Below are 14,380 nucleotides of genomic sequence, written 5' to 3'. Positions count from 1 at the left end.
CATTTCATCTTTTTGTGTGGATCTCCAATAAAAATTTAGACTTTCTTATCTATTACTGCTCGTGCTCACTCATTTTGATTCAACTCCTGAATAGTCAGATCGATTCCATGGTTATACATTCGAGATGTTGTGCTTGGAATCTTAAACAAGAAATGAAATAAATTGGATTGCTTGGAAGTTCCTACCTTCTTCATTTTTTAAGTTTTCAGGATTCAAATTAAACTCAAAATCAATTTATATTACTATTCCAAAGTGCATGAGTGGATAGGGCTAAAAGCAAAAGAAATAATGTAGTCATTTTCAACTTAAGTGATCAGCTTGGTATGAAACTGGAAAGGGAAATATAAAAAGGTAATTTGCTAATAGTAGTGTAGGAAGGTTTGGATATCAGAAACGAGATTATGGAGATCAAAGTAGAGACAGATCCGGGATATAACTTTAATGGCTTCAACTTTTAAGATTTTTGAGTTGCATTGAATTCATTGTAACATTAAAACTATGGGTTCAAATCTTATATTTGTTGAGATTTTAATAATTTTTTACATATATCCATACTGTCGAAAATTATGAGTTCAGATGAATCCGCAGTTGATAGGCTACATCTTCCCCTGCACACAGGATAAGGTAGAATTTTTGTTTGAAACTAGGGGCTCTTCCTCTAAGTTAATGCATACTTGTCATTGTTTTCGTGTTATCATTTTCTATCTTTATTTTTCTTTAACTAATGAAACTCCCCAATCGTAAAAGCTTTGTTTATGTATTGCTTTAAAGCTACTTGTAAGTTGTAAATGACTGCAATTGTAAAAGTGAAGCTACATATGTTGCTAGAGTTATTCAGAATGAGCAGAATAAATCTGCAATTTCTAGGCAGCAATATTATCGCAGCTAACAAAATCAAGTTTCAGCTGAATCAAGTCTGTTTATGCGGCGGAATCATAGATCTTATGTCCTGTATAAGACGGTCCAGATTAATGTATGACGATCCACCTTCATTGACAGCTTTTTTTGCCAAACTGGCCATGTGCTCTGTTCTTTCCGAGAATTCACCATTTCTCTTGTCCATCAAATCTCTAACTGATTTTGCAATGATATCTCTATCACATGTGTCTTTTATGTCAAGTCCCATCTTCCAAACCTCTCCAACGAATCTACTATTCACTTGCTGATCAGCAAATCATGGGCACTCCTTCAACTATACTCTCCAATGTAGAATTCCACCCAGAGTGAGTCAAGAAACCTCCAATTGCTCTATGTGCCAATACCTTTTCTTGTGGAACCCAATCAGCCATGTAGCCCCTTGCCTTTGTACCCTGCTCCAACTCCACAGGAATCTCATCTTTTCTCTCTTGTCCTATTATCAAGTCTGGCCTCATCACCCACAAGAACTTTTGCTCACTATTCACTAGACCATACCAAAATTCTAGTAGCTCTTCTTTCGTCAACCCTGCAATGCTTCCAAAACTAACATATATCACAGATTTTGATGGCTGCGTGTCAAGCCAAGTCATGCAACTTTCATCTTCTTGCCACAAACTGTTTGAAGAGGTATATTTTGTTTCAAGTTTAGCCTTTAGATGGGCATGAACTGCTCCAATTGTATAAACATTTGGACATACCGTTCGAATTTGAGAAAGTATGGGGCCTTCAAGATCTTCAAATGTGTTAAGTATGAGTCCTCGCGCTCGAGGGGTTTGTAGCGTCTCAGTCATTACAATCCTGAAATCTGGGCTAGTTAAGTCACTCGCCCGACAAAAGCTTGGAAGGTCTCGACCTCTGAGAAAATTTTCCATGCCTTTTACCTTGGTCAATGTCAAATCCATTGCATTTTCTGTAATTCATGTATTACTAACCACGTTACGTTACATCAAAGGCAAACGACCATTTATTATTGCGTTTATTTTTTGTTTGATTTGAAATATAAAAGGTAAAGAATTTGGTGGCCATAAAAGTTAAAAGAGAAAAGAGAAAAGAAAGAAGAGATATATTCTTGTTTTACCTTTGAGGGGAAGTTGTCGAGCTTGAATTAGGTGAGGGATGCAAAAGTAGGACCAAAAGGCACAGGCACTGATTGTGCGGAAATAGATGAGAGGCAAGTTGATTTCTTGGGCTACATCACCTGCCATGCTTAAGATTCCATCTGCGATTAGACATGTCACTGGAGAATTCATATTCACTATGAATTCTCTAAGAAATGGTTTGGCAATTTGATTTAGAGAATTGTACAAAATGAATATTCCATCACGAGTATTCATCACATCCATAGAAATCCCATGGGGAAGTGCTTGCAAATGGAATCCACTACCAAATCGGGAGAGCACATCAGTGTGGTTGAGGAGGCGGTCATGTGTATCGACAGTGACAAGAAAGGTAACGTCCAAGTTAGAAAGAGAAAGAAGCTGAGCCAATTTAAGCATGGAGTTGACATGGCCTTGTGCAGGGAAAGGGAAGATGATAACATGAGGTAATGGATCCATCTTAGTTGGTGGAGTAGCGGTGTTCGATTCTTATACTACCTGGAGACTAGAAGGAATCAACAAAAGACGTGCGTGCTACTGCCGGCCTAGGTGTTCCATTCTTATATTACGAGAGAGAGAAAAAAAATTATTTTTCAATTATGAAAAATGATTTATTTTTTGTTTTCTTTAGATATTTCTTGAATTATTTTTTCCGTCTAAATGAGTGAATATAAAATCAACATCAAAGCAATAGTCAATATTGGCCGTTTCTATGACACCATTTAATTTACTACTTTCTCTATTCCTTTTTACTTCATATTTTTGACAAATCAAGAAAAAACGATATTTTTTCTGTTCATTTTTATATGTCACTTTTTTAAATTTCACTTGCGTTAAGAAACTAAGTATGTTTACAATTCTACCCTTATTTAATGTTTTTCTTAAGTAAATTTTTCAATAAATGATAAATAAATTCATTTTTTTATTTTTTATTTATTTGTTGAGATTTCTTTTTCAAAATTAGATTGTATAGAGTAATGCAATGGTGAGAGTAGTTAATTAATGTATGAAGTAATTACAATATACAATAATTACTTATTAGTTTTCGTCAAATATCTATTTTCAAGACTAATTAACTATCAAGGGTATAATAAGAAGAATATTGTAATTTATGCATTAATTTTAAGAAATGACAAGTATTATGCATCAACTATTTATAGTAAGGATGACATTTAATAAGGAACGGATGGAGTATTTTTTACCTATTATACCCTCAATTTATTTAGAGAGTTAATGTTTTTAAAAAAGGTAGAACCTCTTTAATGAGTAAATTGAGTTTGAAATTCTATCAATTACTAGAAATAAAATGGTAAACTCACTATGTCAATTATTATTATTTTAATATGTGTCTCAAGTTAAAAATAGACAAGCAATTAAAGACATGAAGTATGATATTTAAGAAAAAATGAAAAAATAAAATAAAATGTATAGTCTAAAGCAATTCTTAAATATATGTATGACTATAAATTATTTTATGAAGGCTAAAAAAACTTTTAAAGTTATATTGTTACTAATTATTGTAAGATAACATTTTTTAGAACCGATTTAAAAAGGAAGATTGACACATAGCTTATGCTTCCATATTTGTATGTTTTGAGTTTTATTTCATACCACAGAGAAAGTTCAATAATATATATACTACTCAAAAAATTAATCATTTACAATATAAAATTTATTTTAAATATTTTAAGATAAATGTATAACACACCTTTCTAAAAACTAGTCATGCATCAAACCAATTTTATGTATGTTCTTTATTTTTTACCTATTGAATAAGGAATCTTTTGAGAATATTACAAAAATAGAATATGTAGTACTCAACAACTACATATATATTCAAGCCGATCACTCTAAAGGAGCTATAAATGGCCATTTTTTATTATCAGCTTGTATAGCCACTTTTTATTGTCGTTCATATTTAAAAATTAATTAGAAGAGAATCTTCGATTTCATTTCGAAAAAAAAAAAAACTCTAATTCATGACTGAATTAGTGCAAAACTAATCATTTTAAGTAATACTCACTTTGTCTAATAATAATTGTCTATTATTAATTTGATACACACTTTAAAAAATAATAAATAATAGAGGTAATATTACTATATTATCCTTTGAATATACTAAATTTAATACTTTAAAAAATGTATTAGATATTGAATACTCCATTCGTTCATTTTTACTTGTCATTATTTGACTTGACACATCCATTAAGAAAATAATTATTAATATAGGTATTTTATCAAATTATTCTTATTAAATGATGTTTAATATTATGTCTTGAAACATGATTTGTAGAATAAGTATTTAATGTTGAGGGTAAAACATGGAAAAAATAAGGAAAAGGGTAAAAATGCCCTTAAACTATGCGAAAGAAACAAAAATGCCATTTGTTTATAGTTTGGCTCAAAAATGTTCTTCTCGTTAATATTTTGGTTTTAAAATGCCCTTGCAGTCAATACTTTGGTCCATAAATGCCCCTATAGTTACTAAATGGGTCTAAAATGCCCTTTTCCGAATAAATATATTATTTTTTTCTTTTAAACATATCCTCTTGCTAATTAACATATTAGTAAAGAACACGTTCTTGTTTTCTTTCTTTTAAAATCACTTTTAACAAATAACAATGTAGGAAAAAAAAAATTCTTTCTAATCTAATTTTATCAATTAAAATAAACTAACTTCATGTATCCTTTCGACAGATAATATATGCCATATATATAAGATCATAGTACTTCCATCATAAAAAATAATTATAGTAAAATTATCATTTTTATTTTTTTATGAATTGAAGTAAGATAATTTTTTGCTAATTTAAAAAATATTATTAGGAAAAAGAATGTATTAAAAAAGAAAATAAATAATATATTTTATTTGAAAAATGAGCATTTTTGACCCATTAAATAACAATAAGGGCATCTTTGGATCAAAGTAATGACGAGAAGGACATTTTTGGACCAAACTATAAACGGATGACATTTTTGTTCCTTTCACATAGTTTAAGGGCATTTTTGACCCTTTTCCCAAAAAATAATTGTATTTTCTTGATATATCAAAAGTGACAAATAAAAATAAAAAATTATTTTAGAAATAAGCAATAAGTAGAAATGAATGAAAAGAGTTGTACTCCCTCTGTTTCAAAAAGAATGACTTCATTTCCTTTTTAATTTATTTAAAAAAGAATGACCTCTTCTTTTTTTTGGTAACATTTTAATTTCAATTTTCCATGTAACATGTTTAAGGCTACAAGATAAAGAGCAATTTTATACATTTGACATAACTTTAATTTAAGATCACAAGATTCAAAAGTCTTCTATAATTTCTTAAACTCCGTATCAAGTTAAACTAGATCATTCTTTATAAAACGGAGGGAGTATTTAATAACAAAAGTAAATAGACCTATACTGATAAATCATCTCATATGTATTGTGGACAAATAAATATGAACCAGAGAAGTATTATTTTAACACGTGTAATAGACATCCAGATTCTTGGTCCAAAGAAAAGCGTATTCGGATCCTTAAAAACCGAACACTCACGAAGAATTGATCTTTATAAAAGAAAAAAAAAAGAGAGATCGTACTGAATAAGAAAATAAAATTGAAGTATCAATTTAATTTAATTCGATTTTTTAATTATTCAATATTTATGTCCAACTGACTATTAGGCGGGCCAACTTTTGTTTTATTTTTGGAAAAATGGTTCAAAACACATTTTAACTATGGTCAAATTATTATTACACACTTCAATTTTGCGGGAGAGTTACGACACCTCTGAACTAATTTAAAATAGAATATATACCTATTTAATATGTCATACCCACATATGTATTAAGGGGTGATATACACGCGTTGCCACATGCATAGTTAATGTTTTTAAATTATTTTTTTAATCTTAATCTTTTGTTTTATATACAATTTTTTTTTTGTACTTTTCTTGAATTTTGAAAATAGCTGTACTTGTTATGTCTTTCTTCTCAAGATTTTTTTCCTTTTTTTTTTTGTAATGCCAATTCAAATGAATTTTTATTTTTTTTTAGTCCCTTCACAATATCTTTTTTTTTAATCTTATCTTGATCTATTCCTGTAGTTTTTGTTCAAATTCATCTAAAAAATTTAATAGTTCCCCAAAAAACGAAATGGGTCTTCCTTTTAGCGAGTTATGAATTTTTTTTGACAATAAATTTTTATTATCTTTCTTACATATCTAAAATTTTGTGGTCGTATTTGTCATCTTGATAGTTATGGAGAAATTTTTTTGATAAAAAATTGTGTAATGGTGATTATTAGCATTTTCACCATCAAAATTTGATAGTGGTGAAGCTTGCGATTCTGGTGGTAATGGTAGTTGTTGCGCCTAAAGGAGATATGTGGTATCGTTGTGATGATTCTACTGCCAAGAGTTCTTGCGACTGATTCATTGCCGGCGTCAGCACAAGTCTTCTGCCATGGCTGAATCTCAACGAAGAAGTAAACAAAAAGTAAAATAAAAAAAAATGTTGGCATTTAAGTTAGGGAAAATGCATAAGTACCCCAGCCTATACCCGAAATTCCAGAGACACATTTAATCTTTACTAAGGTCCTATTATCCCCCTGAACTTATTTTATATGTAATATTCTACCCCTTTTTGGCCTACGTGGCACTGTCTTGTGGGCCCAGCGCATGTTGACATTTTTTTCGAGGATAGTGCCACGTAGGCCGAAAAGGGATAGAATATTATAGATAAATTAAGCTCCGGGGGTAATAGGACTTTAGTAAAGGTTAGGTGTGTCTCTAGGATTTCGGGCATAGGCTGGGGGTGTACTTATGCATTTTCCCTTTAAGTTATAATGATAATTAATAATTAAGTTTACCTTATTAAGAAATATCCAATTAAAAATTGACATATATATATATGTCTTATAAAAAAGGGAAAATACATAAGTACCCCCCCAGCCTATACCCGAAATCTCAGAGACACACCTAACCTTTACTAAGGTCCTATTACCCCCCCGAACTTAATTTATCTATAATATTCTACCCCTTTTCGGCCTACGTGACACTATCCTTGAAAAATTTGTCAACATGCGTTGGGCCCACAAGATAGTGCCACGTAGGCCAAAAAGGAGTAGAATATTACATATAAAATAAGTTCGGGGGGGTAATAGGACCTTAGTAAATGTTAGGTGTGTCTCTGGAATTTCAGGCATAGGCTGGGGGGGTACTTATGCATTTTCCCTATAAAAAAATGAAATTGATATCTAAAACTAGGGTATTTAATGAAAAAATAAAATAAAAAGTAATGTGGACTGCCATGTGGAAAATAGAGATGGGTCCATTTTGCTTTAATTTAACCCTGACGCGCTCACTGTACATATGGTCACTTGCTTGTTCATCCAAGCCCGATAATACCTTTAATAATACACTAAAAAATAGTCTGGGGGGTTATAGGACCCCCACAAAGTTAGAGTGTGTAATAACAATTTCGACAATAGTTGAGATGTGTTTTGAACCATTTTCCCTTTATTTTTCAGCATTTGCCGGGACCAACCAAATTATTGTACTAGGATGAGGTTAGCTATGCCTATCATTTCAAGGATATCTATGGTCCTAACTTTTCTATGGATCGAGAAACTAACGGATTGTTTGGTAGAGTGTATTAACAAAATAATACATGTATTAATAATATTTATTTGATATATATTTTTATGCTATGTATAATTAATGTCAAATATTAGTTATACATTATATTGTGTATTAATGTGTGTATTATAGTATCAAAACAAATCTTCCCCTTTTATGAAAAGTTGTGATTTTTATGAAAAGTTCCGACTGTTATGAAAAGCTACAACTTTTATGAAAGTTGCAATTTTTATGAAAAGTTGTGACTTTTATGAAGAGTTGCGACTTTTATGAAATGTTGTGACTTTTATGAAATGTTGTGATATTTTCGAAGGCTTGTAACTTTTCCAAAGAGTTGTGACTTCTATGATAAGGCACAATAAGAATTTGTTCACACTGCCCTTTGTTGTCTATAAATAGAAGGATTTCCTCTCATTTTAAAACAACGAAAATACTGAACTACTTCTCTTCTTCTGCACAATTAAATATTCGTGTACTTTGCTCTTGTTGGGTAACTCACTACACCATTATTTTTGTATCAATACACTGGTGAATACAATCGTTCGATTCTGAGAGGATCTATTTCTTTAAACCTCAGTTACTAGAGGGGAATAATTTTCTTAAGGGGACAATTGTGCATTCATAGGACTCGATTTTTTCTTTTCTATTTCATTCTATTGTTACAGATCCTGGTATATTTTTTTACAGTCATTAATTTATGCTTATGTTATTGATTGTTATTTTGGGTACATGTTTTAAACTTCATTGTTTATGTTTCTGCTAAATTATTGTTATAAGTATTTGTTAGTACAGATTAAAACACACGTTAATTGAGTATTCATTTTCTCTATTGAAATTGTTGAAGGTAGAGTGAAAAAATTCCTTAAAGCTCTATACTACCATATTTTGAAGACAAAATTCAAATTTGGTATGCCATTGTAAGGACATAAAGACCTTAAAAACTTTATCGCACCTTGATGTGTGAAGTGAACAAGGAAAAGAAACAAGTATTAATAAACTTTTGACATAGGTTCAAAGATGTGCCGGATAACCTATAGAGGAATATGACTAGACTGGAGCCTCTTTTAATCCGAAAGACATATATAACTACACAATAAATTAATTGTTCATATTCAATATTAAGTATGGACAAATTATCAAACTTACTGCAAGTTGTAAATATTTTTCTTGAAGTAATAGATGTGTTTCTCGACACTACAATTGGAATAGAAGTGTAGTTTCAAATTGAACTTTATCACTCTGGCATGTTGATTTATAAAAAATACCTAAACAAACTGAATAGTTTTGTGTAATATTTTTTCCTTTCAAGTATATATAATAATTTGAATTGTTGTCCAATATTGTCACGACCCAGACCGTCGTGATTGACACTCACACTAACCATCCGGTGGGAGAACCATTAATACTAATTAGCTAACCAAGAACTACACAACTAAATAAAAAACTAAGGCATTAAAAGTTACTAAAGCAGATTTAAATGACCAAAAGAAATACAGAGTTCCCATAAACTCCAAAGGTTTAAACAAACTAGCCAAACTAATGCAAAAGAACAACCCCTGGAACCTGAAAGTCATTGTACCAAAACTCTACTAACGACAAGTCTAAGAATAAGGGGTACAACCCCGAAACTAAACAAACATCTTAAACAAATAGTCTGAGTCCAAAAAGAGTAGACTTAAACAAGAAAGATTCATGGCAGCCTGAAAGAACTGGCCCACCCTTGAATCCGGTCACACTCAATAGTCACCTAGTTGAGATCTATCAATAGCCGACTGAAGATGCCCTGCACTCAACAAAGAATAAGCAAGTGCAGAATCAGTACATAACCACAATGTACTGGTAGGATCACACGGCTATCCCAATAAGTGAAACACATGCAAGTAACCACAACATTATAAAACATGCATATACCGAACATATACAATATTAGTCATCTTTTTAGGATCAATATAGCATTCTACGTTCTCACTAATACACATTGATTATCATTTTAGAACAACAAACAGTCTTTCAACCTCAATCACCATTAGATATGAACGTAATTATCACAAGTAGATACACAACACAATTTAATGGTCCTCTCAAGGAACTCAATTCAATGGTCCTCTTATCGAACCCATACCCAAATTGTTAGTGTACCGGTACGTGGTACCTGATCCAAGTTAGTGTGTCGGATCGTGACACTCGTTCCAATGTTTATGCCGGTATGTGGCAACCGATCCCAGTTAGTGCGTCAAATCGTAACACCCGTTCCAATGTTTATGCCGGTACGTGGCAACAAATCTCAGTTAGTGTGTCGGAACGTAACACCAGATCCATTCAACAAGCCATAATCACAATCACAAGTGCATTCTCATAATCATACAATCAAGTCATAATTTATGGCATTCAATTATTAAATTATCCTCATTCACGATTAGTGTGATCAATAATGCAACATTCACATACATACATGCATTATAATGAAGCAAGTAAAAATATATATCACACAACATGAAATCACAACCATCACCTACCTCGAAACCAAGCTTGAATCCTCCTAAGACACTTGAGCCTTCCTTTTTCAGATTCTTTCTGCTTGTTCGTGGTCTAAAAACATACAATTAACGCAAGGATCAATAAACGAGGCCTAATTGCTCGAATTATAATCAACATTATCAACCTTAGGCCAACCCAAGATCTCAATACCTAAATTAGGGCTTTTTCCACCATTAACTTCAAATCAAAACCTTCCCCCCAATGATAATTACCCACAAAACTACGTTCTACGGATCGAAATATGGATTAGGGGAGTTAAATCCTTACCTTTAGTGCTAGAAGAGGTGGAAAACTGTCAAGAACTTGCCATGGGTCGTCCCTTAGCTCTCAAGAACAAAACTTGCAGAATAATAACGTTTTTGGGGTTTATTTCCGACTTAAGTCACGACTATCCCGCCACAGCATCCCGCCCTAGCGGAAAAATCCCGCCTTAGCGGCTTGCGCAGAAACAGTGAGCAAATTTAAGAATTACAAACCCCCATTTCACAACACACTTTCAAACCATGACACTCAGAAAATATCCATTCACGGTAAGATCAGTTTCGGGAGTTCTACTCACCCAAATTCAATTTCGTAAAGTCGTATGGGTTCCTTAACATCTTAATTATCTACACATGTGATCAAATTCATAATTAAATCTCCCAATTGTTATCAGATTTTCCTAGACCTTACTGACTCCGATTTCGTCCAAATTCGAATTAGGTTGGAAAATTTCAAGTTACTACCAAAAAGTTTTCAGGCCCAAAATTTTCTCCGTTGGCTTTTCTATAACGACGGGATCAGGTCATTACAGTAGATACCAATTTACCCATCACTCGTCCCCGAGTGATCAACTAGGAAAGACTGGCTAAAGTAAGGGTAAAGTAGTATCTGAATCGTCGAATTACTAGGGATACTTGTCTCGCATGTCCTTCTCGATTTCCCAAGCAGCTTTCTCAACCGGATGATGCTTCCATTAAACTTTCACGGACTTTATCTCCTTGGTCCTAAGACCAACCAATTGAATACGTACACATCCTCACATACAATGCCTCAATGAAGTCATCTCAATACTCGGGTGATAATTATAATTGTATGTAAACTTAACAAACAACAAAAGCGATTGCCAACAACCATCAAAGTTGATCATACACACGTATGCAACATGTTATCAAGGACCTTGACACAATCATCCGGACGAATCCTTTAGCACTTAATCATCATGAAATTCAAAATCAATACTCTCCACGATTAGAAGTGAACCTGAACCAATCAACACAAACTCATAATACCCAACAATTATAGTTCTTATCAACATCTCATTCTCACAACATAAATTTCCATGAGCTTAAGTTATAACAAATTTGATCTTTAGACATCAGATACTCATCGAGGGATATGTATAGGCATACAAACCCTATAACAACACCATCGAGAAGCTAGATTTAGTAATTGTAGGTTTCCTCTTAAGAACAATAGAATTGGATCCAATGATCCCCACATTCAACCACACATAATTGATACATGACCTCGATTTAGTAATTGTAGGTTTCCTCTTTAGACTAGATGAATATTAAGATTGTCGGACAACCATAATTACACATGGTAGCTCTTCTATGAACTCTCATAAGCAAGGTGGTACATGTAGAACCACTGAAATATTTTAACAACTCAAGACAACGCCAATTATGTCATCTAAAATAACCAAGTCTTCACAATCATCCCACTCAACTAAGAGAACATCGCAGGATTGGTATCCCTGATCCACTACTAGGGATCCATCCACAAAAGTGAAAGCACACATGATCATAGCTAGTGAAGCATACTCACCACTGTGTACAAAATGAAATGGTCACGTAAGAATTTTACAGAATAACACTAAAGGTTTTCCTCTGAGGAGTCAATACCAGTCCTTTCTATTGAGTTGACTCCACATACTCTTCACATCATTCCACTGAAATCCACTTTCAATAGTAACAACCATCATGAACACACTGACCATTTACCTTACTATAAACCCAAACTTTTAAATGAAAATCTTTCTTAGGTACTTAACAATCAATAGTAATAAATTTTTCGACTCAACCTAGGTGTAAGTCCTTTCAAATGCTCAATACCGGATACAATTGATCGTTTTCCACATTGCCAATTCATATCTTGACAAAATATATCACCACAAATGTAAGCTTATAATGAAAAAATATGAATTGTAAATTCAACTGTATAACACAATCTCTTTATCTATTAACATTAGCTTGTACCTTGAAGATTTTTATGAATTCATGGATCTTCGATTATCATTGATCGCATCTCCATCTATCTTACAATATCCTTCGCTAAAAATTTCATCGTACTCATTACTAAACTCAAAAACAAAACCAAAGCACTTATCATCACACTCGAGCTAATGTATGTACACTCATTTCTCAGGTATTTTTCAATAGTTTTTAACAAATTTGATGGACCTGTGATACTATTACCATAGCCACAACAAAATAAATGAAATACGCGTCTCAGATCCCAATTATTTATCCCTCTGAAGATACCTCTTTAGCCTTTGCAATCAAATAAAATTATTCTTGTTCTCGTCTCTCTCTAAAGGTTGTACTACATCCCACTATTTTTCTTCATCATGACTCTAGCTCTTTTAAATTATATTCAAGTGGTGTCCCACCATGTCTTAAAACTTTCCATACAACTACGTTACTCACCAAATATTAGAAAACCACAACCTTATATACTCGCAAGTCGTAATTACTATACAAAAGTTTGCTTAACCAACAATTTTATTATATAGTTGCATCCCGTCACAATCCATTACGAATTCGTATTACCATTACACTCAGTCAGCCTTGACTATTACTACAAAGTCAACCTTTTCATCAACACGACACCTCAAACTCAGGTAAACTCATCAAATTCAAAGGACTAACCCAAATTTATACACACTTTCTTACTAAAATACTTCAATTTCCTTCACCCAAGTATACTGAATGGAACTTTTATTATCCATAAACTTGTCATTCCGGTATCAATCCACCCATTTATGGCTTAAGATAAAAATCACAAATCCTCATACTACCATCCTTCTTCTTAACAAACAAGACAGGAGCATCCCACGAGAAGCACTAGGATGGATGAAACCTTTATCAAGAAGCTCCTGGATTTGAGCCTTAAGCTCTCTCAATTCTACCGAAGCCATATGATAAAGGAGGAATGGAGGTGGGGCGAGTACCTGTTCCAAGTCAATGCAGAAATCTATATTTCTATCCAGAGGTATACTAGACAAATCGATAGGAAACACTTCTCTAAATTCAGACACCACAAGAAATAGACTCAATAGAGGGAGACTCAACCTCAACATCCTGAATATAAGCCAATTACGCTAAACAATCCTGCTCCACCAGTTTCCTGCCCCGCATAAAAGATATGATCTTAGGTGGCTTAGGCTTGTACACCCCTTCCCACTCTAACCTTTTCCTACTCGAGATCTCTAAAGTTACCGACTTAGTATTACAATTAAGCCCGGTATAATAGGGGTACAACCAAGTCATGCCTAAGATTATATCAAGTCAGCCATATCCAACATAACCAAATCAACCCAAGTAAGAAAATCCATAAACACACAAGACAAACACGATATCCATGGGTGACTATGACAGACTCTCCAACTGGGGTGGAAACATGGATGGGGCATCAAGTACATCACAAACCGCATTAAATATCAAGGAAAAATGAACTGACACATATGAACAAGTAGAACCCAGATTCAAATAAGCAATAGCCATCCGGTCACATATAAGAATAGTACATGTGATCACTGCCTCTGATGCCTCAACCTTGGTATTGCCCGAAACGGCATAAAACTGAGCCATGTCATCTCGATGGGCAACCTCTTTGCCTGGCTGCATTGCTCCCCTACCTGCATTATTATTTCCCCGGCCTCCACGGCCTCGTTGATTTTCTCCTAATAAGCCCAAGTTCTCCACAATTTTAACACACTTAATAACTTAACCAAGTAAGCATCGTTGCTATTGTAGTAGTCGTATCATGACCCTCTTTGATATACACTCAATCTAGAAAATCGCGGTTGATATTCTAACCTTAATTGTCGCAACATAATCTCATCCCGTACCAAGCAACCCATACATGTTATGACAACAATACCAATATTTTTTCTAAAGGAATGGTGTTCATTATCCAGTTGTCCCTTACAAAACTTCTTAAATAT

General features: G+C 33.2%; 1 pseudogene; it reads right to left on the bottom strand.

The window, feature by feature from the left end:
- Window positions 1–748: 748 nt before the first annotated feature.
- Window positions 749–2,474, bottom strand: LOC125808419 (7-deoxyloganetic acid glucosyltransferase-like; annotated as a pseudogene).
- Window positions 2,475–14,380: the final 11,906 nt, after the last annotated feature.

This window comes from Solanum verrucosum, unplaced genomic scaffold, assembly GCF_900185275.1.
Source record: "Solanum verrucosum unplaced genomic scaffold, falcon-dt-bn FXZP01000112.1, whole genome shotgun sequence".
NCBI classification, from domain to species: Eukaryota; Viridiplantae; Streptophyta; class Magnoliopsida; order Solanales; family Solanaceae; genus Solanum; species Solanum verrucosum.
The sequence above is the reverse complement of the archived record's forward strand: the minus strand, read 5'-3'. Positions and strand labels throughout refer to the sequence as shown.